General features: G+C 36.3%; 1 protein-coding gene across 8 annotated transcripts in view; it reads left to right on the top strand.

Moving 5' to 3' along the window:
* Positions 1-24,338, top strand: part of CHRM3 (cholinergic receptor muscarinic 3) — a 259,107-nt gene that overhangs the window by 117,617 nt on the left and 117,152 nt on the right. The window lies entirely within an intron of this gene.

Below are 24,338 nucleotides of genomic sequence, written 5' to 3'. Positions count from 1 at the left end.
GTGTGGAAGGGCAAGAGGTTGAGAAGGAGAGAGATAGAGAGATGTCTGTTTCTGAAGTTCAGTTCCTATGCAGAGGAGCGAGATGTTGCAGACAGGCTGTCAGTTACAGGATAGTGAGCTTCATCTCTTATGCACCTGACTCCCTCCCATGCCTGAGCTGCCTTTAAGAGTTTGGTCACTTATCCCTAGACTTCCTGGCCTGCAGCAAGGCTTCTTGCAGCGTTTTAGCATTTCATGGCAATTACATCACTGAGAGTTCAACTAGGCTTGTCAAGGTTGTCTGCCTGACTAAAACAGAAGACAAGAAGAGGAAAGAGGAAAATGTGGGGATGAGGATCAAGAATTGTGTGAAGAAGTAGAAATAAAAAAGAGCAATAAGAATCTAAAGTTAGATATAGAATATACTTAACCTTTTTGCTTGGATGCTCTTGCAGCCACTGCCTTTTGGACTTCAGAGGCAACACTGCAGATTCTGGGGATCTTGCCCCTTCCAAAATTGTTTAGCTACTTGTTTGATATCACTTTATAAAGGGAAAAATCAGTCATCTCTGTCATCTCCAGCAGAAGAATCAAAATGAATTTGTAGTGATGAGATGTTGTCTATTTTTTTTCTAGTTTTTCTATTTCCTTCTCCATTATTTTAGGAAAGGAATATCCTAGCTTCTAACTTCAGTGGTTAGCAGCCAGTGTCACTGTGACAGTCAAAATGAACACACTAAAAATCTTTAACAAAGCATAGACAAGCTACGTGTCAGATTTTCACATGCACTTACAGAAAGGTGCACCATTTTAAAATTTTTTTTTTTGGTCAAAGAATGTACATTAAAGAAAAGGCATAACTTTAGTCTTTTAGCTTCGAATACTTTGTTCTATTTTTCTTTCTTCAACTTTTAGAAATAAAGACTTAGAACTTATATATTCTGTTACCGAAAAGGAAACCTATGCTTCAGTTGAACTGTCTTCAATTGAAGTGGATATCACTTGTCTCATTGTTCTCAAATAGCTTGCACTGGGTGAGTTCAAATAAATATAAATTATATTCTTACATTCATATGACAGCAAGTATTTTGACCCCGTAATTCAACAGGGTCAAGAGAAAATATTAAATGTCACATACTCTATCTCAGTCTAATGTGGCTGTATATACAAACATCCTGTTTACATTTTCCATAACACAAGGTATTTCTAGGAGTAAGATAGATGACTGAAATGAACTGTGCCCTTTCTGGGACTGTTATTTCAGTTCACAAATGCACCTTTGAAGCAAATCTCCTGATTTGCAGTTTTATTCACCTAGCAAAGCCATTTTGGCACATGCAAAGTAGATACCTGTGGTGAAACTAATCTGGAGGGGAAATGCAGTGTAGAAGCCAAAACTGTGAGAAAAGAACTTTAGGGATTCTGTGCATTTCATGTACTTTACTTTACTGTAACCTCTATATCAAAATGCTTTGCTTGAGACTTTGAATCTCTCTTCTGAGCAGTGAAATGGAAAACACTTGTTATGGGTCTGTAGTCCTTAATTTCAGCCTTGAAGTCTCTCTGGAATCAAATACAACATGTTTTCAGTAGTTCCTATTGTTGATCTGCATGTGAAATATAGAGGTGAAATAAAATGCGCAGACATACGCAAAAACAACAAGAAAGCAAGCTAGATTTTTTTTTTTTTTTAATACACTCCCCAGTATCTTGTTTTGTGCTGAAATACTGGGAAGGAGAATTAATCTTTCTCTCCAGCCCTTCTGGTCTTTGTTGAATTACTTGCAAAACTATATTTGATATACAAAACAGAAGATCTCTTATGTCACTGTTTTTGATTGACAGATTTGTTTCACTTTAGTACTAAGAATGTCCCCTTATGAAGCCTTTCATTTTAGAAAAATTCTAAAGCTAATCTTAAATTCTTATGATTCCCAATCTTTATTTCAGAGCAGCATTGCCTAGATGCTAACGAACAAAAAAAAAAATGGGGGGGGGGGAAGGAAGGGGGAAAAAAAGGGTGGGGGGCGAGGGAAGGACATTTCAAAATTTTAAATGTTCTCTTACTGACTTTATTTGTTGTGTTTGGTTTGAAAATTTTTATTTATTCTGTCTATAAACCAATTGTGGGAATGATTGTTTCAGGCTTCACTGAGAACCAAAAAAACTTAATCAGTCTTGAAACAGCTATGTCTATTTGGAGACAATAAAACCTCTTATCGAAATTTTGATATGCAGGATTAAAGACTATAAAACCTCTTATCAGCATTTTGATATATTATATGTAGGATTAGAAATATAGGTTGCCATGCTCTGTGGCATGTTTATCGGGATTTGCTGAAGATGCATTGCTGGGATACCACTCCATGGTCTGATCTTATTTTCAGTCTGTAAATTCAAAATATTTATTAAAAAAAAAGAAAAGAAAAGAAAAGAAAAAAGTAAATCATGCAATGTTTAAATGTATTAAATGTAAATCGGAAGTCTTGACAATGCAGGCAAAATTTAGCAAATCACTTGCATCTTTGGTCTGCTCGTTATTTAATTTGGAAAAATGTGTAGTTGGGGAAAGAAAGGAATCAGAATATATAAGGGACGGGAAAGATCTCAGTAGAAGGTATAATAACTCTTTTCTTATTAAGAGGTATACCAAGTAAAAAGCATGAAATCACTTGGTGCTTTTTACCTGACTAGGTTAGGATCATGTGTATGTTGTCCCTGGGAACTGACTGGAGTACAAATCCTTGTAGAATTGACAACCTGATATTTTCTTTTGTGTCTCTGCACTCACTGCAGGAATATTCTGTGTTTTATAGATGAGTATGTATTCAGTGAGCTTCCTTGGATCTCATGCTGGCGTGATATTAGCCAGAGCCAATTTCATTTTTGGAAAGTACCCAAGCAGGGCTCCTAACTCTTCCTTTCAAAGTCTTGAAATGATGCAAACTTACCGATTCCCCTGAAGTTGATAAGGATTTATGTTCTGTTTCCCTGACTTCTGAGAGATTTTTTTTTATATGCAAGACTATTAACATGTCATACATAGCTGTGAGGAGTATAAAATACATACTGCAAAATGTTTCATGTTAATTCATCTTTGTCAGCAGTAGGTGTGACAGTGAGGTATTACTAATAAAAGATATAAAAAGAAAACTGTACAATTTCACTGCATTATATTAATTATATTATCTTAATTTCGCTCTGGTGTGGCAGCAGATGTGGGGACTGCTCCAGTACCTCAGGGTTCCCCACCCACCAGCTCATCAGCCCCCCTGCACTCTGCCAGCTTGCTGCAGGGTCTGGTATTGGCTTTGCTGGAGGTTGAGCTGAACATGAAACTGGCTAGCTAAATGGTGTTACTGTGTGATTTCTGGCACAAGGTACTAAACTAAAGTGAGTGAAAATGGGAGAAAAGAAGGGTCAAAGTGCTTCTAAGTCATGCTGTAAGGGCAGATCACCTGTCGTTCTCAAACAAATCAGCCAGAAAAGCAATGCCAGTGTTAAAGATGACATGTGGTGACATCTGATTTACACCCAACTTTTATGTTAGCTTTAGATACTACATGTATATATCAAATGAAATATAAAATATGACTTCTCTGCTTGAGTTCATCTAAAGTTCAATAGGATAGAAAGAGCTTTTGCTTGATAGAGGTACTTCTTCAGTCCAGAGATGTGTGAGAGCATGGTGCAACCTTGCCATGTCTTCCTCAAAGGGGTAATCCCTGTGTTTCTCAAGTCTTTTTATATATCCAACTGACTTCTACAGATGTTACCAAAACTAAAAGCTCTTCCTTTCTTGCCTGTTTCTCTTTTCTTGCAAAACCAAAGCTGAGCCCTGGGGGAACAGGTGAGGTGGTAACAGCTCAGGGTAGTTGAGTGAAGTATTTGGAACCTCCTTGAGGGGAATGGGGAAGGATATCGACAGCACATCAGTATCAACATGGAGAATGATGTTTCTGAGTCTTGCTTGCTCCTATAGCTTCATGGTTTTTCTCAGTTCTAACAAAATCATAAGTAAGTTTCAGGGAGCGTTTTGGGTGTCAGTGGTTTGGTATAATTCTCCTTGGCTGAGTTTTCTCTTTGCAGAGATTTCTGTTGGGAAATTCTGTCTTCTGGAGTGTTCTCATCCGTAGAAAATTGTACATTCTCAGAGATGTATAGACTTGCAGTACAATTACATATGAAGAAATATAAGAGTGGCATTAACAGCTTGAAATTTAACTACATGGGAAGTAAGAGATAACTGTGAAAAGGAGAGTTAGTAATATCTTTACATGGGCAGAAATGTTTAAATGAGGTGTTTTCAAATTCAGCCTTCAGTTTTTCTTAGATATGAAAATTCCTTTGTCAGACTGGTTTTGAGGATTTATTCTCTGTCACCTCTCAATTACAGCACTCATTACCCACATCTTGCTGACGAATAGACCCTCGCAAATAGAAACTCAAAACTATACAACATACTTACTTCCTGGCTGTTTTTTGTTATTGTTGTTATCTTTTTATTTTTTATTGGTTTGGTTAGTTTTTTTTTTTTTTTTTTTTTACTTTTGAGAGAATTGCTCTACCATTATCCTAACTGTTGGGACAGCTGGCATATATAACCATTCCATTTAAGATTGAAATTGTTTTTTTTTTTTAAGAAAACAAAAAATGATTTACTACTTTAAATGGAATGCTATGTAGTGCAACTTACATTTCAGTAACACATCTGCAGTGAAAGATTTTTGCAAAGCACGGCTGACACACGAACATTTAGATAGACTACTTTTTACTTTGTTAATCAGAAATGTGTCCTGCTCAAAGAAAAGCTAGAAGGATGTTGCCAAGACATAGTTGTATGAGTAATACTTCTGTCTTGACTCCTTTATTTGTTGTTGTTTTGAAGCTACGTTTAGGTGTGTAGAGTTGCCAAAGTTCCCACAGTTACCACTGATTTTAGAAGGTCTAGATTTCATTTTACTTGAAGTGCAATACAACTGTTAATAAATATGCTTTGGATTTGAGGAACTTTGAAGATTGATTTTAGTGATCTATTCTAATGTAGTGGGTTTGCAACTTAATACGCTTGATTTGGCAAAGCCCAAAAGAAGCTAATGCAATTAACTGGAGCCTTGTTTGAGTTTCATGTTGTAGTTTAACCCGACAGGTGGCTCAGCACCACAATATCATTCACTCCCTCCCCCATTCCCAGGGATGGGGGAGTGAATATTAAAAAAATAAGAAATTAGAACTTGTGGCATGAGATAAAACTATTTACTAAGATAGAGGGGGGGGAAAAAAGGAGATAATAATTGTGACAAATATATATGTATATATAGCAAGTGATGCACAAGGAAATGCTCACCACCCTCTGACTAATGCCCAGCTAACCCCCTGAGCAGCAGAAGAGGAAGAGATGAACTCCCACCCCCTTCAAGACTCCTTCCACATGCTGCCTTGTGGTATGGAATATTCCCTTGGCCAATTTAAGTCAGCTGTCCTAATTCTTTTCCCTCCCAGCTCCTTGGGCTCTTTGCTGAGAGTGGCATTGGCTCTGTACAACGCTGTTTAGCAGACAACTATAAACATTAGTCTGTTATCAACATAGTTTTTCTTGTAGAACCAAAACATAGGATCATATCAGACACTCTAGAGAACAATTTCTCCCCAGCGGATACTAAGGTACAAATACTTTTTTTAAAAATGCACAGGATATGAGAGAATAGTTTTCTGATTGCAAAAAATTACTATGATCTGACATCCTTCTTACATCGTTATAAGGTACATCATTTTATGTGAATTATGTCCTTAATAAATTTCAGTTTTAGCAAAAACAGGTTCAGATAATTGTTAAAATGCAACAATAATTAGTGAATCACTAAATGTTATTTGAAATTTGTATAAAATGTCAGTGGAACCAGAGGTGCTTGCTGAACAAGTTTTTTTCATAACTCTTAAATGCATAGTTTCTGCAACTTATTCAAATGCATTCAGTTTCTCAGGTGATGTATGCTATTCGATATGCTATTCTGAGGGTAATACTGTGTTATTAAATACTTGTATCTAGTAAAATCTGATAGTGTCAAATGACTTTAGCAACTATGCTAATAAGGAAAATATTACATAAACTGTAGAATTTATGTTCTTAAAAGCTTAATCCAAAGGCATATTATTGGAACTCTGAAGGAATATAGCTAAGCTCTTTCCAACCATACTTAATGCTCAGAAACAGCCAAGAGCCAATTCAGCTCTTAGACCAAGCCTCTGATGGCTCTGATTTATTCTTTCTAATATAACAATTACATTAGTTTGAAACCTAAAGAGTAAAATATGAACATAAATTTCCCAGCCTGCCATTAAGGCAAGTCTTGGGAAATTTTGCAGGGGGGGGGAGGGAAAAGTATATATTATAATATTACTGCTATAGTACTTTACTTTCAATTCATCCATTTTAAAATGGTGAGATGGTCACAAGGAAAGTGGCTATGGAATCTGAAGTGATATAAAAATGTTAATGTTTTTTTTTTATTATTTTCATTATTCCTTTGATATTTCTCCACTTGCAAATGGTACATGCAGTCCAATCTCATAGCAGTAAAAGCTTTTAATGCAACAGTCTATTGTCAGTCTTGGCCTGCAGGTAGCATATAGAAGATAATCCTGTTAGGTGTGTTTTAAACAGAGTGGGTGGTTTTGTCCCCTCTTAGCTGTCAAGCTTACTTATTAACTATATGAGTGAAAATCAAAGCCTTTATAACTTTTCTCAGAGTGATTCCTTACTTTGTACATATATATGCCATTCACTATTTGAATCTACCATGAGAAGTCATCAGGCTAAGGCTAGCATTTGGTGTCCCCTCTATGTGGCTCAAGTGCTTAACCTAATAGAAGCAAAAAAATAGATTCACTAGTCATTCATGAAACATGATGGCTAAATCTACAGAATTTATTTCCTTTACAGTTTTCAGATAATTGTTTTCTAAATTTCTAAGTGACACTTCATCAAACGCAGGACTTCACGCCTTAGCTCAAAAAAATCTTATGCATTGTGGCAGATGGGTAAAGTTGGCCCAGTTTGGTTAAAGAGAAGAGCTCTTCCTACTAGTTTGAAAGGAAAGTTTGGTACGTTATATTCATCCAGAAATCGTTGAACACAGATTATTTTTCTGTTATAAAACATTCTGTCATTCTTCTCAAAATTATTCTCGCCAAGCCCACATAGGTCAGGTGTTTATTAATCGCAGTGAATTATGTATGGTTTACCAATGCAGAGGAGTTTGGGAATTTTAACTGGATTGTTTTCTGCATTGAATCAAAGACAGTAATTAGGCAATTGCTAACAACTTCCTAGCTAGCAATTTCTGTCTTCCATTTATACAATTGATCAACATCAGTTATTAACAACTGTAATATTATATATATATATATATATATAAAATTATGTAATAACAAGATAAATCTGAGCAAGCAGTTGCTGCATTATGTCCAATCCTGTGGCCTCTGTTTCTGCAGAGATGGAGATTTAAGGGCTTTAAGAACTCTGAATAATTCATTTGTCTCCAGTAACAATGTGTGAAGGCAAGGATACTCTGCGGTTTCAGCAGCAACAGCTTCAAAGCAGTATTAATCTTGGGTTTCACAATAGAAATATCCAGCTATGCTGAAGTCTGGTATTCTCTGCCTTTCAATCCTCCTGTCATAATTTCCTGTATTACGACAAAAAAATGGGATGTTCAGATGTGCTGTGAATCAAACTGGAAAACTGATTAATCTCTCTCTTTCTCTCTCTCTCTCTCGCTCTGTCTTTCTTTTTTTCCTTGAGAGAGAGGTAGAAGAAGAAAGAAAAACTGCCACCTTCTGAAACAACTGCAGCCCTGATCCGGGTTGTAGCAGGATGTGGAATTTCATGTGGGAAGTTCTGCTGTTGCAGCCAAGAGGGCAGCATGGTATCTGATTGAGTAGGAATAAGTTTCCGAGAGAGGGAGAAATAATAATGTCTCCAACTGGTATTAATGCTGTCTAATATTTTATATCATAAACTGGAATTCAAATCCTTCTGTACACATCCAGAGAGATTGCTTACTGGTTATAACTTTCATTTGACAAGAGTATAAGAGGTTACAAGATTTAAAGTATCTCAGAGGCATTTTACAGCTGCCTCCGGAGTAGTATATTTAAAGTTAAAATATAGTTAAATGCTGCAAATATGTTTGTCCTGACTCAAAGATATAACTATCACATTGTGAATAACTCTGCTGTTGCTGTTTAATAGTAAGACTTCTGTTAACCCAATCCAGCAATAGGTTAGCTTGACATGTGGCATAGTAGCAGTAAAAGTGGTGATGAGTCATGTCTTTTGAACCTTTCCAGTTAAAAATGTTAATATAATAGGAACCAGCAATTATTAGGTTTTATCATAATGAGAAAAGTTTTAAAAATCAAAAGCATATTCTTCTGTCATTAAATAGAGCTTCAGCATCTTGAGCAGTAGTTCTATGGTCATTATTAATTGATCTGTGGCCTACAGAATCACTCAGAAATACGTGTATGATCTGCATCAAGAAGAGGCAAGCCACAGTTTGTTCCTGTAGAATTATTCATCCCATGAGATACACAGTTTCTGCTATCTTTATCCTCCTGTACATCAGCCTACCAGAACAGTACAGCAGGCATGTAGGAGCAAGGATAAACATACAGAAGAGTAAGCATAAGATGAAACATATTAGCCAAAGACAGTCATCATTCAGAAAAAAGCATTCCACAATTTGTGGTAGTGGTTGCTTAGCAGAAGCATCAAACACATACCTCTGAGAGAGCCAAGGAAGAGTGCTGTATGAAATATGAAAGAGAAGATTAGTTAGTGACTGCTGTGGTGGAGTAAGGGCAGGATGCTAAGGCAAGCTGTGTCAGTGTGGTGTATTTCTCAGGTTTGTTTCAGTACTCTGCTGTGATCTGATCTGTCTAGCATTTGCCTGCTGATCCCTCTTCAAAAAGCAAGTTACAGACAAGTTTTTTCACTCCAAAGTTCAATTGAATCTGTTTTTTTCTGTGGACAAAATGCAGAAGCTGTTGCTTATAGTCATGTTGCCCATTCTGCAGAACTGAAGTAAGAGATCAAATGCTGCTCAATGCCAGAATTTGTAACACAGCAAGCATTTTACCTTTGTAGGATCTGGGCAAAGGCAAGAGGATATTTTCCTAAAGTGCTCCTTGGCATTCACACACTGTACTGGAATATACAGAGATTAAATATGAGCACAAGAATAAATCTTTTACCTCTAAACATTTTTATAACTGCAACTCTTAAAATGACACCCCTTTTGAATCCCACATTGGAATACATTAAATTGGGAAAGCAATTAATTAATCTGAAGGTTTACAAAAAGAAATGTTTTGTTCAAAGTTGTACAAAAATATTTGAAAAAGATTGAAAAGTTGATACTAGGAATTAAAAATCAATTGTTTTTATCCAAATCAGTCATAGCAATAGTATCAACTGATACTGTTGAGTGATCAATAACATCATATCAATTTCCTTCTCAAAACAATCTTTGAATATTATATCCTACTCAATTTTGAGAGGAAAAGGGGAGGATTTCGCTATTTTGGCTTTATGACAGTGGGCTAGTTGCCACCAGCTGATCACTGGGTTTGGAGTAAGGATTCTCATGGAGGATATCCAGTTGCTCAGGTTTGTTACAAAACATAATCAGACGAAAATCACAAAATTGAAGAGAGGAAATGTTAGGTATGATATGAAAACATATTTCATAATAAAGGTTCAAGCAAACCTGTATAACTATATGTGTATGTAATTATTTTGTTTGTGGCGGTTACTTTTGAGAATAGCAGCCATGTTTTGTCATGTGTGGTGTGGGCTCTTGTATAAAACTTAGTAATTTTTTCCCTCTGACACTTCTTACGGTACATCTTTCATTAATATAGCTGCAGGATAACTTCAACTTTTTCTTTAGAAAATACTATTTGTTCCATTTCCTTTTTTGTGTGTGTGTATATTATTACTTATACTGTGGAAGAAAGAAATAGCAACTAAGAAATCCTTCAAAATTGCATTTAAAATCTCTCTCAAGTACAGTCCTCTGTATTTCAGACTGCCATAGCTCGTTAACATAATTGGTAATAGTATCCTTTCATCTTATCATTTTATAGGAGCTGGAATAATATTTGCTAATGTAGAGAAGTAGTCTTTAAGCTGCCAGCATCTAATGACCGTACCAGGGATACTGGGAACGGGAAAGATTCCAAAGGAATCATCATTCTTTGTAGGAAAATGCTCTGTAAATCATTGGGTTTACTACTTTTTATTAGATTAAGTATAAAATCATATAATTTCATTGGATCAACATTTTTCACTGCTTTGAAGGCAAAACTTTCAAAGAGAGAGTTATCTGATTCATTATTATTATTATTATTCAAGGGAATGTTGGTTCAGTGACAGTGCTTGGGTTATGGAGTGCCTTTGAATCCCTGTGTATCACTGTAATGACACAGATTACTCAAGGCAAAGAACACTCAGGTTGCTTTTCTTTCTCCCAGAAAGGAGTTTCTCTGTTCATCTCCTCTAGCTTTTGAGGCAACAACACTCTTAGTCTAGATCTACTGCAACCAACAGAGAGAGGGAAGGTGTAACAGTAGCCAACAGATGATGCTTCTGCTCTACTCTTGAATTGTCATAGGATCATACCTGCTTACAAACTAGGTAGGAGATTTCACCAACAGTCCAGATGTGTATCTGCAGGCACAAGTGAAAGAAAATACATCTATTCATTTTGTAAAGTGAAACACAAAACTAATGCAATGGAAAGAGAAATCTCTGCCATTACTTATACCATTCCATCAATTGATAAATGTCTCAGAATTTAGCTACATGTATCTTGCTATGGTAACAAGCAATTCATATTTATCTTACTGTAAAACTAAGTAACAGATTGCAAGATTCAAAAGAAATATATTTGTATTTCCCTTGCTGAAGTTTTCAGATTCTGTTAGTAAACATGCTGTCCATCATTAGATACCTGCTAATATTTATCTCTTACTTCAAATGGTCTTGCTAAATCGCTTGAACAGAATACAGCCCTGCAGGGATTGCCAACTATTCTGTCACATCAGAGAATTCCTAGTCTTTTTTTTTTTTTCTTTCTTGGATGACAGTCACAGGGTGAAAGTGGCAATTTCTTGTGAGATATTTTCTAACATCTGGTTCATTATGAGCTCCTCAGGCACTTGAGCTAAAATGCTGGAAGAACTTCTGAGCTCCTCATGTAATGAGGTGACTTCCTGGCATCTTACATGCAGCATCCCTTCCAAGCATCCTTCAGATGTGATTTGCACATTACATCTTGCTACTGAGTCTAAAGATTCAGGCACCCTGAGTGAGAATGTTTACCTATGAATACGACTGAGCCATGTTTTCATTTTAGAGTAAAGTTTGAGCTTCAAGTTAATGTGATATTCAGGATTGCAAGATGTCTACCAGTCTAGAAAGTAAACAATGCTATCAGTAAACTCAAAAATAGGGAGTGTATCTTTTTGTTCATTTCATTAAACTAATGTTATCTAACCACAAAAGTAAACTGGACAGTTATTTGTAAAATACTTGCCTTCTGCTTCTTTTTTTCATTGATTGTCTTAGATAGCCAACGTTATTGTCTCGGTCACTACTTGCTGGAAAATAAACATTCAAACAAAAGATAACACTTGAGGAAGTTTAAATATCATATTAATACATGTTGAAAAAAATATGATGATAGAAACACATCTGTCTTGAGCAAATACTTCTCAAAATGCATTAGCTGTTTTTTTTTTCTAAATGCAGTAGTTTTCTGCCTAAACCAGTACCTGCCAATAGCTAAAATTCTAAAAAAAATAAAAATAAAAATCATTTCAATTTCAATAAGCATGTAAAACCAGAATACTGTAATAGATTGGGCCCTATTTGAAGGAGCAGCCTGGAAAGACAAGGCTGCAAGTCTGTCTGGACTCTACCAGTTTCTTTTGTAATGAAATGAATTTAAGGACATCTTTAAAGTGTTGTCATTAACAGTATATTGATGTAAAAGTGCATTCCTGCAAAAAGGAACTGGTGTGTGTATATATATATATATATATATATATATGTATATATATATATATATATATTGATGTGAGGAAGAAAATGAGAGAATTTACATATAATTAATTAGGAGAAATTAGATAATTTATTTTATATTTATTTTCCCATCTGCTGTAATTCCTAGATTTTGAAGGTACACCAACCGGACACAGGAATTTTCTGTTCTCTCATTTTCCAACAAGTAAAATAACTTCTACTTAATAGCAAATGATTTTTCACTAATAAAGTTCTTTCAGTATTTCACTTAGACTTCTCTCTAGTCAGGTGGAAATAATGCTTCCCAGAATCAGTTAAGGTATAATCAAGTAATTTCTCCTTAGAGCCTCTCATCTGTAATTTTGCCACATTACCACAGCTCTGGTCAACTGTTCTGGGATTACTTACCACCAGAAGGCTGTTATTTATTTATTTTTTATTTCATATTTTCTAAGATTAGGAGAGTGAGCAAGTGGAACATTTTCTTTCTTTTGAGGAAAAGAATCTTGAGTAAATAGACTTCACACAGAGAGTGATGACGCACTGGAACAGGTTGCCCAAGGAGGTCCTAGATGCCCCGTCACTGTAGGCATTCAAAGCCTACAGTGGCTCTGGGCAGCCTGGACTAGTGGTTGGTGACCCTGCACATAGCAGGGGTGTTCAAATTAGAAGATCATTGTGGTCCTTTTCAACCCAGATATTCTATGATTCTATGACTTTTGGAATACCAGTGGCTGTACTATTCCCAATAAATAGCCATAATTAGTTTTGTTTTTGAAATCACCATTTTGTTTTGTTTTTTGTTAGAGAACTAACGTAGTTTAAGAAAGGTCAGTCTTTATAGCATGACACTTACTTTGAGAACTTGGATAAAGTATTGTGTTACCACTTTGTGTCTGTTTTCAATCTGCAAAATACTAATATTATAGGTCTTGTTCATATCTGTATTATATTGCTTTGTTTGTAGTCAAATATTCTAGTGAGTACTTCAGGAATATTTAGATAACTAACAAACAAACAAAAAAACCAATAAATTGCTGTCTTTTTTGAATAGTTCTTTTCTTGTATATAACTATGCAGAGTTTTGTTGTGTTTGGCTTGTTTCTTTATTTCCTTTTGCTTTTTTTACTTGATTTGTATCTAGCTGAGGTTGTAAAAATAATCAGTAGATACAACTAATCTTAAGTGTAGACGGATGCTTGCCATTCTGGGAGCTTTCATTGCTGGACCCTTACTGTTAGGCATCGAGGGTCTGCTTACTCTACTTAATTTTCTTTAGAAGTACACAGGAGGATTCTTCTAAATTTCTGCCTTTTTAAAAATCTTATTTATCTATTATATGTAATAATCTCTGTGGCATCATCACACTTTTCAGAATTTCACACTATGTTTTGGATTTGCAGGCTTCTTAAAATATTCCAAGTTGTTCCGTCTCTTCACTGGGCTGAGAAAGAGTTGTTTTTATGTTCTTAATTACACAAGTACTGGGGTCTTGGAAATTTCACTTGCTGGAAGTTACATGACAGGGAAGGAAGTTTTGTGATTGAATTTATTTAACTGCTGAGAGGCAGGAATACTAAAGGCCTTCAAAATGACTATTAAAGTAGAACTAACTTATTGTTTAAAGTTATTCCCATTTAATTAGATCTCTTATAAGATGACTGTACTACTCAAAGGAACAGATTAAATAAAATAAAACAGCTCCATCAGTGCTTCACTAGCTGTATTCCAGAAAAGGACGAATACTGAGAAATTAGTGATGCTTACTTCTCTTTTAATCTTTCCATCACTTCAGGGAGTTGATTCTAGAATTTTTTTTCATTGACTTAATGTAGATCAAGGTTGACCTGATACTTAGCGTGGAAAAAAAGGCACATACAGACAATTCCTTTTTTGAAGTCATAAATAACTTTATGAAAAGGATAACAATCAGAGTTGAAGCAGCTTTTCTGTAAGCAGAATTTTTACTTGGATGGCAACACTGTTTAAAAAATAGGAAGGTAGAAATTATTGCCTTAGTGCTTGCTGAGCTATGCTATACTGAGGTTTAGATGAGGAAAAGATGTCCACTGAAACCCCTATGCTGATAGGCAGGTAGCATGACTGGTGCTGTGTGGTTGGTATTGTAACTTTGTGCTCACACAAAAGGCTTTTCAGTGCAATGACAGTCTCTTTTCCATGGATGTTATTAAGCAGTGCATCACCTTTGGAACTAGGAGAGAATTTGGAGAAAAGGTACAGAGTAACACCTTGCTCATCACTGCTTCAGGTCTTGATTTAACAACATGTTGTAGTATTCCTAACAAAGCTAGAGCTTATGAGTCATGAAACTGACTGACTTCTCAAATGGCATATGTTTATAAAGGTTAAGGGAGGAGGAAGGGAAACATAGAACTATTTTTTTTATATGACATCAAACTCCTTTTTACATTATGCATTCTTAATGCTTAGATTTCCTTCCAGAAATGTCAACTTAAAAATAGTCAAATCAAGTAGAAATGTAGAAATTACTGTTAGCTGTGTTGCTTTGGCAGACTTGATATATACACTAGAAGTTAAGTTTAGTAGTCAGAAGGTTTTATACCATTTTCAGGCTGTTGTGTAGAGGGTAGTATTTTCTGGCTTGGAAAATCTTCATCTTGCCTATATCAATACTTACTGGAAAAAAAGAAGGCAGGATTTTTATTCAGGCTCTTGACTTAGGTTTGTGGGGAATCCAACTTGCCCAAAGTTATCTGTCAAAATGTTGAATGTTTAATCTAAATTAGCCATTGGGCTTATTCCTATGGTCGTGGAGAGAGGCTGCTGCAAGGGGTGATTCATATAAGACAAAAATAAATAGTTGTTATGTAGTACCAGGAGCTCTCCTAAGGATTTCTGATGTCGCAGGGAAATCGAGCCATGGGGAATTTGCTGAAGGAAAAGATACAGTGTTTTTAAGAATAGATGCAGTTATCCTTTTTGTAGCACTGTAGGGGTGTAATTCCTCCTGAAGTGAATTCACTCAGAAGTTACCCTTATTGGCCCATTTTCTGTGTGAGGAAAAAAAAAAAAACCCTCTCACACACAAGTTCTGTTGGGTATTCTGTGTTGGCATCTCATTATACTAATGCATGATTGCTATTTGAGCTCAGCCTTGGGGGTTTTAACTCCAGCTTTGACATTTTTGTACTGAATTTAGAAAAATAGCTGCACTTTATATCTCATTTTCTGTAATGTCAGCAAGATGCATAATTTCTGTAATTTCATTGTTAGTTTGTGATAAATCAGGGTATTTCTTGTCTCATGAACCCATGAAAATGACCACAGAATTGTTGTTCATACAGTCTTTATTAAGTAATTTAAAATCTTATCCTAGTGAGAGCCCTTGGTTGGGCTGAATGCATGCTAATGTTGTGTTGCCTTCCAGAGGCAGCCATCGTAAGGCAGTACTGTTGAAGATCTTAATTGTCTCAATACATCTTGGTGTGCTTTAATGCTTCTAAATTAATAATGCAATTTAATACTGTTATTAAGTCTTGAATTGCATTACTTCAGCAGAAATATAAAGCTAATGTGATTGTGTACCATAGGGATGGAAGCACCTGTGTTTTTAAAGGTTTGGCCCCCACACTGCAGTTATTTAGTCCAGTTTAGAAGGCTGATGAAATATTTTGCTCATATACTTCTGGGGACTACTGAAGACCTTACATGTAACTTATGACTCACAATGAAATGTCAAAAGCCACAATTACATGATGTCTTAGGAACACAAATATGAGAAATAAAGGTCGTTGCCAATCGGTTGAGTGCCTATGGAAACAGTAAATATGGTAAACAAAAGATATTTGTTGGTAATGCACTATACCCCAGATTACAGGGAAAATGCAATAATAAACAGAATTCAAATCAATAGTCTCTCCTGATTTGTCCTGGGGATTTTCATTCTTACCTTCAAGTTTGGTTATTATTTTGTACAGAGCTTTCATTATTGCATGAAACTTAAAAACTAGATACTTGAAAATTTTAATGTTGCTGCCAGAATTGGTTCACATCACTTTCTGATTGATGTAGTATGGCCAGAAAAAAAAAATATAAACCATCTTCTGATATATAATATGCAAAACAAATGAACAAACAAAAAAGTAACAGCATAAGTTCCTGTGCTCCTGAAAGCATCACCATGAAATCTGTATATGTGGAAAAAACAGGATTTTTCTGCTCTGTGGCACATCACTTCTGCTCTGAGTGTTGAATATGATTATGTACAAACAATACTACCAATGTTTGATTTGAGCTGAAATAAAGAAAGAAATATATATACGTTAACTGCATGGTTACGTCAGCTAGAAAATGCTGCTGGGGTTACTGGCAAAGGAAATATATATTTCTACCTTTTTTTTTTTTCTAAATGAGAGCACTGACATTACTAAAACGATGTGTAAAATCATGGAATAGCAAAGCGGTGCTGCAACATAGGAGTGATTATCATGAATCAACCAGAAGTGCCTGTTCTTGTGATATTGCCTGTGGAAGTCAAAGCCTACATCCGGTGTGCATAGCTTCTGGTCCTATCCTGTTATAGATCATTTTGTTCCCTCCATTAGTAGTGTGTGTATAGATCTCATCAGAGTTAAATCTCACGTATCACCAGATGAGTTTGTATACTTCTGGAGTCACTTATAGTATTTTGCTCGTATTAATTCACCTGGGTAAACATACATCAGTGTTACTGCTCTGAACAGTAATCAATCACTAGGTCTTTTTTTCTTTTTCCGTACTCAGATTTAGCAAATAAATACGTATTACCTGAGCAGAATAGTTAAAACATTAAAGGAAGACTATTGCATTGCTTCCCCTGGATTGTTTTCTAGTTTTAATAAAGTGTTGTCATTGGGATGCCGCAGTATGCTTTATAATCTTGTGAGGCTGTTTGGTTGGTTAAATTCTGAATTTAATGACAGAACATGAAAGTATGCAAGTTAGAACTGTTGTCTTTACAAAATATCTCAAGTTAGCATACAACAATATATATGCTGTATAATATATTCTATCAGAGTATATAGAATCCCTTACAGATGGTACATTATACAGGAGTGGTGTTGTGTGTACAGCGTTTTCCTTCTGTGTGGGTTAATTTACATTCTGATGGTCTTGACTCTTGGAGTTATAAAAATGAAGAAAGAATCCTAACTTCTCACTTTAAACAAATATTGTTCTTACTGTCGATTGCAATTTTCAGACTGTCAGAGGTAGTAACGCTGCTTTCATAGCAGCAATTGCAAAGAGAGGCAGTGTTCTGCAGAGCAAACTTTGTGTAGATGATACGTGCCCCCTAGAGGTCGGCAGGCATCAAAACATTCCTCGTTTTGCCCCTACCCTCAGACCTGCATAAATCATGGGGTCTGGACAGGCTTCCAGAGCAAAGGGACGCTGCCAGTAAGGAAAAGAGCTCATAGCTTTGACCCTGTGTTTACAACATTAGTAAATCTTCCTAGAGCCTGACAACCATGTTCTTCAATTGCTGCTTATTTTTTTCTACCATGTGTCTCTGACATTAATCTGTGATTAGCCGAGCAAGCTGTTGACATGCACACCTATGTTAGCCTAATTGTTACGTAAGTTAGCTTTGTTATCCACTAATCATTCTGCAGCTGTAATTCCCTGAAAAGTACTCTGTAAAACATAGTGGGGATAGGTAGCTAGTTTATTAATTTGTTTTGGTAAGAGGACAGTTATTTTAAAGACAGTCCTTAATTTAACATGGAGGGATTGTTTGTATTTTTAGAAAGTATTGATAGATTAAAGAAAAAAAAAAAAAAAAAAAAAAACCTTTAAATCTTTCTTTCCATATATCTTTTTTTTTTTTTTTTTTTTAATTTCTCCCGCTTTCTCTTCCCCACCCAAACTCTGTTCAGGTTTTTGTTTGTACACGCATTCATAGAATCACTGAATTGTAGAGGTTGGAAGGGACCTCTGGGTCCAATCTAGTCCAACCCACTGCTAAAGCAGGTTCCCTACAGTAGGTCACACGGAAAAGTGTCCAGGCAGGTTTTGAATATCTCAGGCCTCCAGCTAAATTCTGTTCTGTTGTTCACAACCCTTTCAAGATGTTAATCAGGAAAAGTAATTGCTGAACTGTTTTTTCTAGTGGTGAGTTTCTGTATGCTAATTTGGTGACAGATTTACCATACAACTTTGGATTCAGCTACATAGAAAGCTGTAGTACAAGTGATCTACTGTAGAGATGTTGGCAAATGTTCAGACATGAGTAGAGGCATGTTATGGTACCAAGGCTTACCAATGACTTGCTCTCAGCCAGAGTGTGGGAACATGTCCTTGCAGTGTCTGCTTCTCCCCATTTGTACTCATCATCCCTGGTGCCTGCGCTGTTGTTCACTGTGACACCCAGGAAGATCTCTAGCAGTAAATTGCATTTTTAACCATGAGAAATTTTAGTTAGAAGTCAAAATCAACACCTTTGCCTACATTGTTGTGTGTCATATTATTTGTAGCTGTAATCTGTAACTGATATATAACTGTATTTGTACTGGAACTTATGCCAGCTTTTTATAGAGCTGCACTTGAGACCCTAAGCAATCAACCCGTTCCTTTGAATGTTGGCATCAAAGAGTAGTGACTGTCAAATCACCTAGAACAGCCTTTCCTGGATAGCGAGAAGATAAAAATAAAACCTCAGTTTGTGTTAAAAACCAATTAGTTATGAATTTCACACCATATGGATCTGTAGCATATGAGAGGTAATTTTGAGCTGCAGCCACCCTAAGCTGCATTTTGTGGGCAGCTCAGGTCAGTCCACAGCCCCTTGCTATGCTCTGTATTCCTTGCACTACTTTAGTGCTTCACTGTGGGATCTCTCCATGGAATACAACTCCTTCAGAAAATGTTCACCTGTTCTGGACAGGACTACCATGCATTTTTTTGCTCTTTCTTAATTACATTTCTTCAGAGGTGCCACCACGCTGGCTGCCAGGCCCAGCTCTGTGCTGTGGCCAGGCCGTTGGAGCTAGCTGTGTCTCACACAGGGCAGCCTCAGCCTCACCCTACAGAGGCTCTGCAGCAGGTGCAGAGGTTGATCTGAGACACATCAGCTGCTTTTATTTCTTCAGCCCCTCAAATATATTTAGTGAAACTAAAATTCAAGCAGATGCATTTACATCTGTTGTTACATCTGCAGTTCTTCAGTGTGGAAGGAGTTGAACATTTAATACTTCTCAACATTTTTCTTTGCTTTATATGTTTGAATACAGAAGCTGCCTTGCAGACAGCGTCTGGGTTAATTTAGGAGATTATTTAAGGTTATATACGTATGCTATTAACTGTCTTTTGATGTACAAGAGTGAATTTTGATAGGTAAGTGTGGGAGGTGATTGCACCTCTTGCCATCAGCAAATCTCTTTTCCACACTTATAAACATTTTCACAAACCCCATAATTTCTTGTCAGAAGTTTCATTGAGACAATTGTTGAATAATTTTGTGTATATTTTATACAAAATTGAGTTTTGAAAGGAGTTAGCAATCACTGAGTCTTTCCCTCTATCGTGAAGCAAGCATAGGTAAGAAAGAGCAGCTTTCAGGCCACTTCCTGCCTAGGTAGCTGATGGGCAGGCAGCTCTTTTCCAGTGAGAGGCTTACTGACCTTCTAGTGTCAGGGAATCCCACCTGCGTTACCCACAGTGCACTCAGCAGCTTCCCATGGTCATTCAGTATTTCAGTATGATGCTGTCTTGTGCTTTCAAATTGAACACATCAGACACTTCTATATATAAGTCACGCCCAAACGTTTTCTTAAGCACTGACGTTTTTAATCTTAAATGTGAATTTTCACAATTTATGATTGTGAAAAGTGAGCACTGAAAATGGGATTCATCAAACCAGGTTTAGATGTGCTGTGTAATATGTGGAGGACATAAGGTACTTCTAGAGCTGACTTCATCTCAGGGCTCTGTTGAAGGGTCTAGTCTTTAGATAAGACAATTCTTTCTGTAATAGTTTCACAGAATCTTTACACCTCAGGGTACTGAACAGACCTATAACTGTAAAGATATCTAAAGGTAAGTGAGACAACGTCCTAGATTGTTAACTGTGTATGAAATTAAAAGCTTGCTGGTTTGGTCTGTTTAGCCATGATTATCTGATAGTGTGTATAAAATTATCCATGAAATTTAAAAAACCTTTTAAAAGATAAAAACAATCTTTGTTTTCTTAAAAAACAGAGGTGCTAGAGGTCAGCCATCAGTAAGCACCAGAAGGAATCAAAATCTAGGAGATTATAACTTCTCAGGTTTTAAAAAGCTTTTGTGATTATACATCAGATATGTGGAAAAGATAAGTAATAAAGAGTAGTTAAACTGAAGTACTCTTCTAAGTAGTAATTTTTGCTGGATGTTTTCTTCTTTCCTAACTGCTGTGCTACTAATTATTTTCAGACACTCTAGTGCACTTACTACGTACTTTGTAAGTGAAGTAAACCAAGTTGAGCACTTTTAGGCTGACAAGATCTAACAATATCTGCAAAATAGCCACTCATATTTGCCAATAAAATGCTGAAGTCATTATCCTGCAGTAAACATCATTTTACAGGTCGCTTCCACAGCAAATGTGAAGTTAAAATTTATCTTGTGAATCTTTTAAAGTCAGTTTCAGAGGTTTGATCTAAATTCAAGCAGTGAGTTCAGGTCAAAGATATCAAGAGTAGAATTTTTGGAAGAAATAGTGAAATTTCTGAAAGTCAAAAATATGTAAAGAATTTTGATTCACTTTTGATCTTCAAATATGATGCAGTTTAATGGCTTTCCCTTACATTCTTTTGAATTCGTGACCCGTGTTTAATGTATTGATAGCAGAGGTCGTTATTGTGCTATCCAATTAGAAGACTGTTCATTTCCATAGTGCCTCAAGTTTAAAACATTTTTACAGACTTCGGCCTTGTACTAGATGGGCGTCAAATAAGCAGCTTGCACATGAAAACAAGCATTATTTGTTATGAAGTCAGTACATAAAAATTCTCTTTTTGTTAACAGATTATTTTCCATAAGGTAAAAAAAAGAAACTCTAAAAATGTGAAAATAAACAACAAACAGTTCCCAGTAGGAAATTTTATCCTAAACTAGGTGTAGGGCTTTTGTAGCTCTTCTGTAGCTATTACAGAGCTGTTTTTCAAGTTGATAAACATTGCGCTTTCAGTCTCTTACCATTCAGCTTTAATCTTGGCCAGAGTAATTCTAACATATATGTAATAAGATCCAGTGGAAGAAGTGCAAAGCAGAAATACTTTCAGCTTTTAGACTTTTCTATACCTGAAGCTCAAGAATCAAAAGACTTTCTGGCCTTTTAAGTCCACTGAAAATAGAAGCTGAAGGGCAGATATTTTATTATGCTTTTTTTTTCTGATGTTATCATCAGAATTATATTCATAAAACTACTGAAGTGCCTTGTAACTGTGTAGGTATATTTTTTAAACAAAATTGCCCAAAGTTTGGTTAAAAAAAAATAAAATACTCAGGAGATCTCCTTTATCTGGTGATGATTTCATGTGAAATTCATTCCTTATTATGTACGAAGTTTTATGAATCTGTGAAATCTGTTTCTGCCAGTGAGAAACCTACTCCATAATACACTTCTGTATAAATACAGGAATTCAATTTCACAGCACAGAGTCAGTTTATGTCAATTCATTTTATCAAGTAAACATAACAGAAATTACTGTATCCACACTTCTGCTTTCCAGAGAAGTAGTTCTCTTATTTAAGCGCTTTTCTGACACTTGTCTCAAGTGAGGTTTTATCAAAAACAAATTAAAAACAAAAGGCCTTCGACATGCACTTCTTGTTTTAGATAGTGTTTCTTGTGAATATAGGAAGGAATCATAAAGTGTAACCTTCAGTTCCGGAATTGGAATACAGAGAGCTCACCTGGGCAGGTAGCAGTATCTTTTAAGCTGTCATAGTCACAGATGTATTTGTAATACTAGAAAACTCAGACACCTCTTCTTCATAATTGCCCCTGTGCATGAAACCTATCTCAAGTTTCTTAGTTGTAATGCCTCCAAAACCACATCCAAGGACTGGTATCACAATTTAATGGCCAATGCTTAGAAGCACCCCTTAAGTTGAACTTCTATCATAGACATTACCTTTGAATTCAGAGTGACTGTTGTTGGCTTTGCTATGTCCAGGATTCATGGTAGTGGAGTGGGGTGTTAGAGTTTTGTTTTTCTTCTCTTTGGACAAGTCTTCCAGAAAGGTCAGCAGAGGACTAATGAACTACATCAGCATAAAAGAAAAAGTGCCACTGTTTCCCAGATGTAAAATATAAGTTGGCCATCTTCCCTGATTTTATCCTGGTATTTTAAACCAAGATGGACAGATGTATGGGGATACAACTTTCGCATCGTTCCTTCAAATGCACTTTGATTGTCTTCACAAGCTGAATGGCCAACTTTTTTTGATTGGTTTTCATAGTGAGAAGAGTTTGTTACTTACATGGCTGGTTTTAGCAACAGCACAAGATTTTTTGAGGAATTGTAGTTATAGAATAGAGCAGTGAATTCTGAAGCTGAGTCACTACCAGTGTGGCTAGGGGAATAAAGCTGAATACTGGTAGTAATGACAGAAAATTTCTGTGAATAAATTTCTTTACTGAGAATAACTTAAAAAGCTAATTGAATAATGAGTTTTTGACAACTGAAAATAACTTGACAAGAAGGAAATTAATATTCTGTATTTAACTGTCAGAAACTCTTAGTCCTCAACTGAGAGGGACCAAAACCAGAACTTATATCTTAAAGGTGTGGGCTTACCCAAGCTAAAAGGTCAGACTCTCCTACCAGACCTCTCACGGTATTTATCCATAGCTTTGCAGAGTCAAATTGCTTTCTAGGTGGGAGGTAGTTTCTGATGAGCATGAACTCCTGGGCTTCTCCTTGCCTCAGTCTGGGTGTTTTCCTTTCTCTGCTGGGTGACCTTAGATGCAGACGTGTTTCCTTGTGCTACACTTAGTTCCTTTGCCTATTCTGGTGGGAGTAGTGACACAAACAAGTGGCAGCTTGGGACAGAAATATCTATTTGCTTCAGGAGATGTATCTGGAATTAGTGTCTGTCAGCCAAATGTTGAACTCAGCGCAGAGGGCATCAAAGTGTGCTCCTACAAAAGGGTTTGCCACACTGGTGTATCCCGGTTCCTTCTAGCTAAAAATTGAATGGCACTATTTGTGAGACAGTTATTATGTTTCTCCTTTTGAGCTGTCCTTCATCTGATCTGCTTCCTTTCCAAACACAGTGTTTCCAGAGGAAACAGACATCCCCTGGGACAGTGTTTTATATGTGGAGAGAGAGACCTTCTTGATCAGTGGTATATAGAGCTGTGTTAATATCATCTTTTGGTGAGAAAAACTGGACTTAATGCCTATTTTCTTCTGTTCTGAAGATGAATTGCAAAGTGATCTCAGTCTTGTTTGTTAATGACTTCAGTCTTATAATTGCTGTTATTTTTCACTGAAAAAACTAGACATCCAGTATAGCCAGTACACTCTCTCTAGTCTTCTGCCTTGTTTTGTAACACCTGGGAGTGGAACCTATTGGCATGCTGGTAAGGCTGAAACACTGAGCAATTACATGGAGCATCTGCAGATTCAGAATCACTCTTCTGTGTTTAAGCAATTCAGAGGGGTTTTGAAGCCTTCAACTGCAATAGCGTGTAATAAATGGGATAATAACAGCACGTGGTCCCACTTGGCATTAATTATATCTAGTTAATTGAAACAGTAGTTAGTGGCTAATCCTTCTTCACTTCAGGAATTTACATTTTTTGTGCAGGAAGATGTGTTGTATAAGTTTTAATTATTGTTACATAGGTCACTGAAAGTAATGTCTCCTATTTATTTCCATGGAAACTACAACAGATACAAAGAATACAATAGCACAGTTTGATACAGTGAATTCTTAGTGACAAAGTGCTGATTTTTGACAGTCACCACTATGAGCTATGCATTTTCACCAACACGAGCCTACCTGCCACACTTGTAAAAATCTATAGCAGAGGAGGTGACCAACTGTTTCACAGCTGCTGTAACAGCAATATTGCTAGGAAAGTGTTGCCCACACAGACCATCTTTCATCAGTCTGAACAGATGGTCAGAAGGTGTCAAATCTGCACATTACAGTAGGTGTGTTAGGACAGTCCAGCCGAGATTGGCAGTGTATTCCACAGTCTGCAAAATGGTGCCAGGCCTGGCATTACCTTGTTGCAAGAGAAAGGTTGTCTTTT

Source organism: Gallus gallus, chromosome 3 (assembly GCF_016699485.2).
Source record: "Gallus gallus isolate bGalGal1 chromosome 3, bGalGal1.mat.broiler.GRCg7b, whole genome shotgun sequence".
Lineage (NCBI taxonomy): Eukaryota > Metazoa > Chordata > Aves > Galliformes > Phasianidae > Gallus > Gallus gallus.
This window is presented reverse-complemented; position numbering and strand designations above follow the sequence as displayed.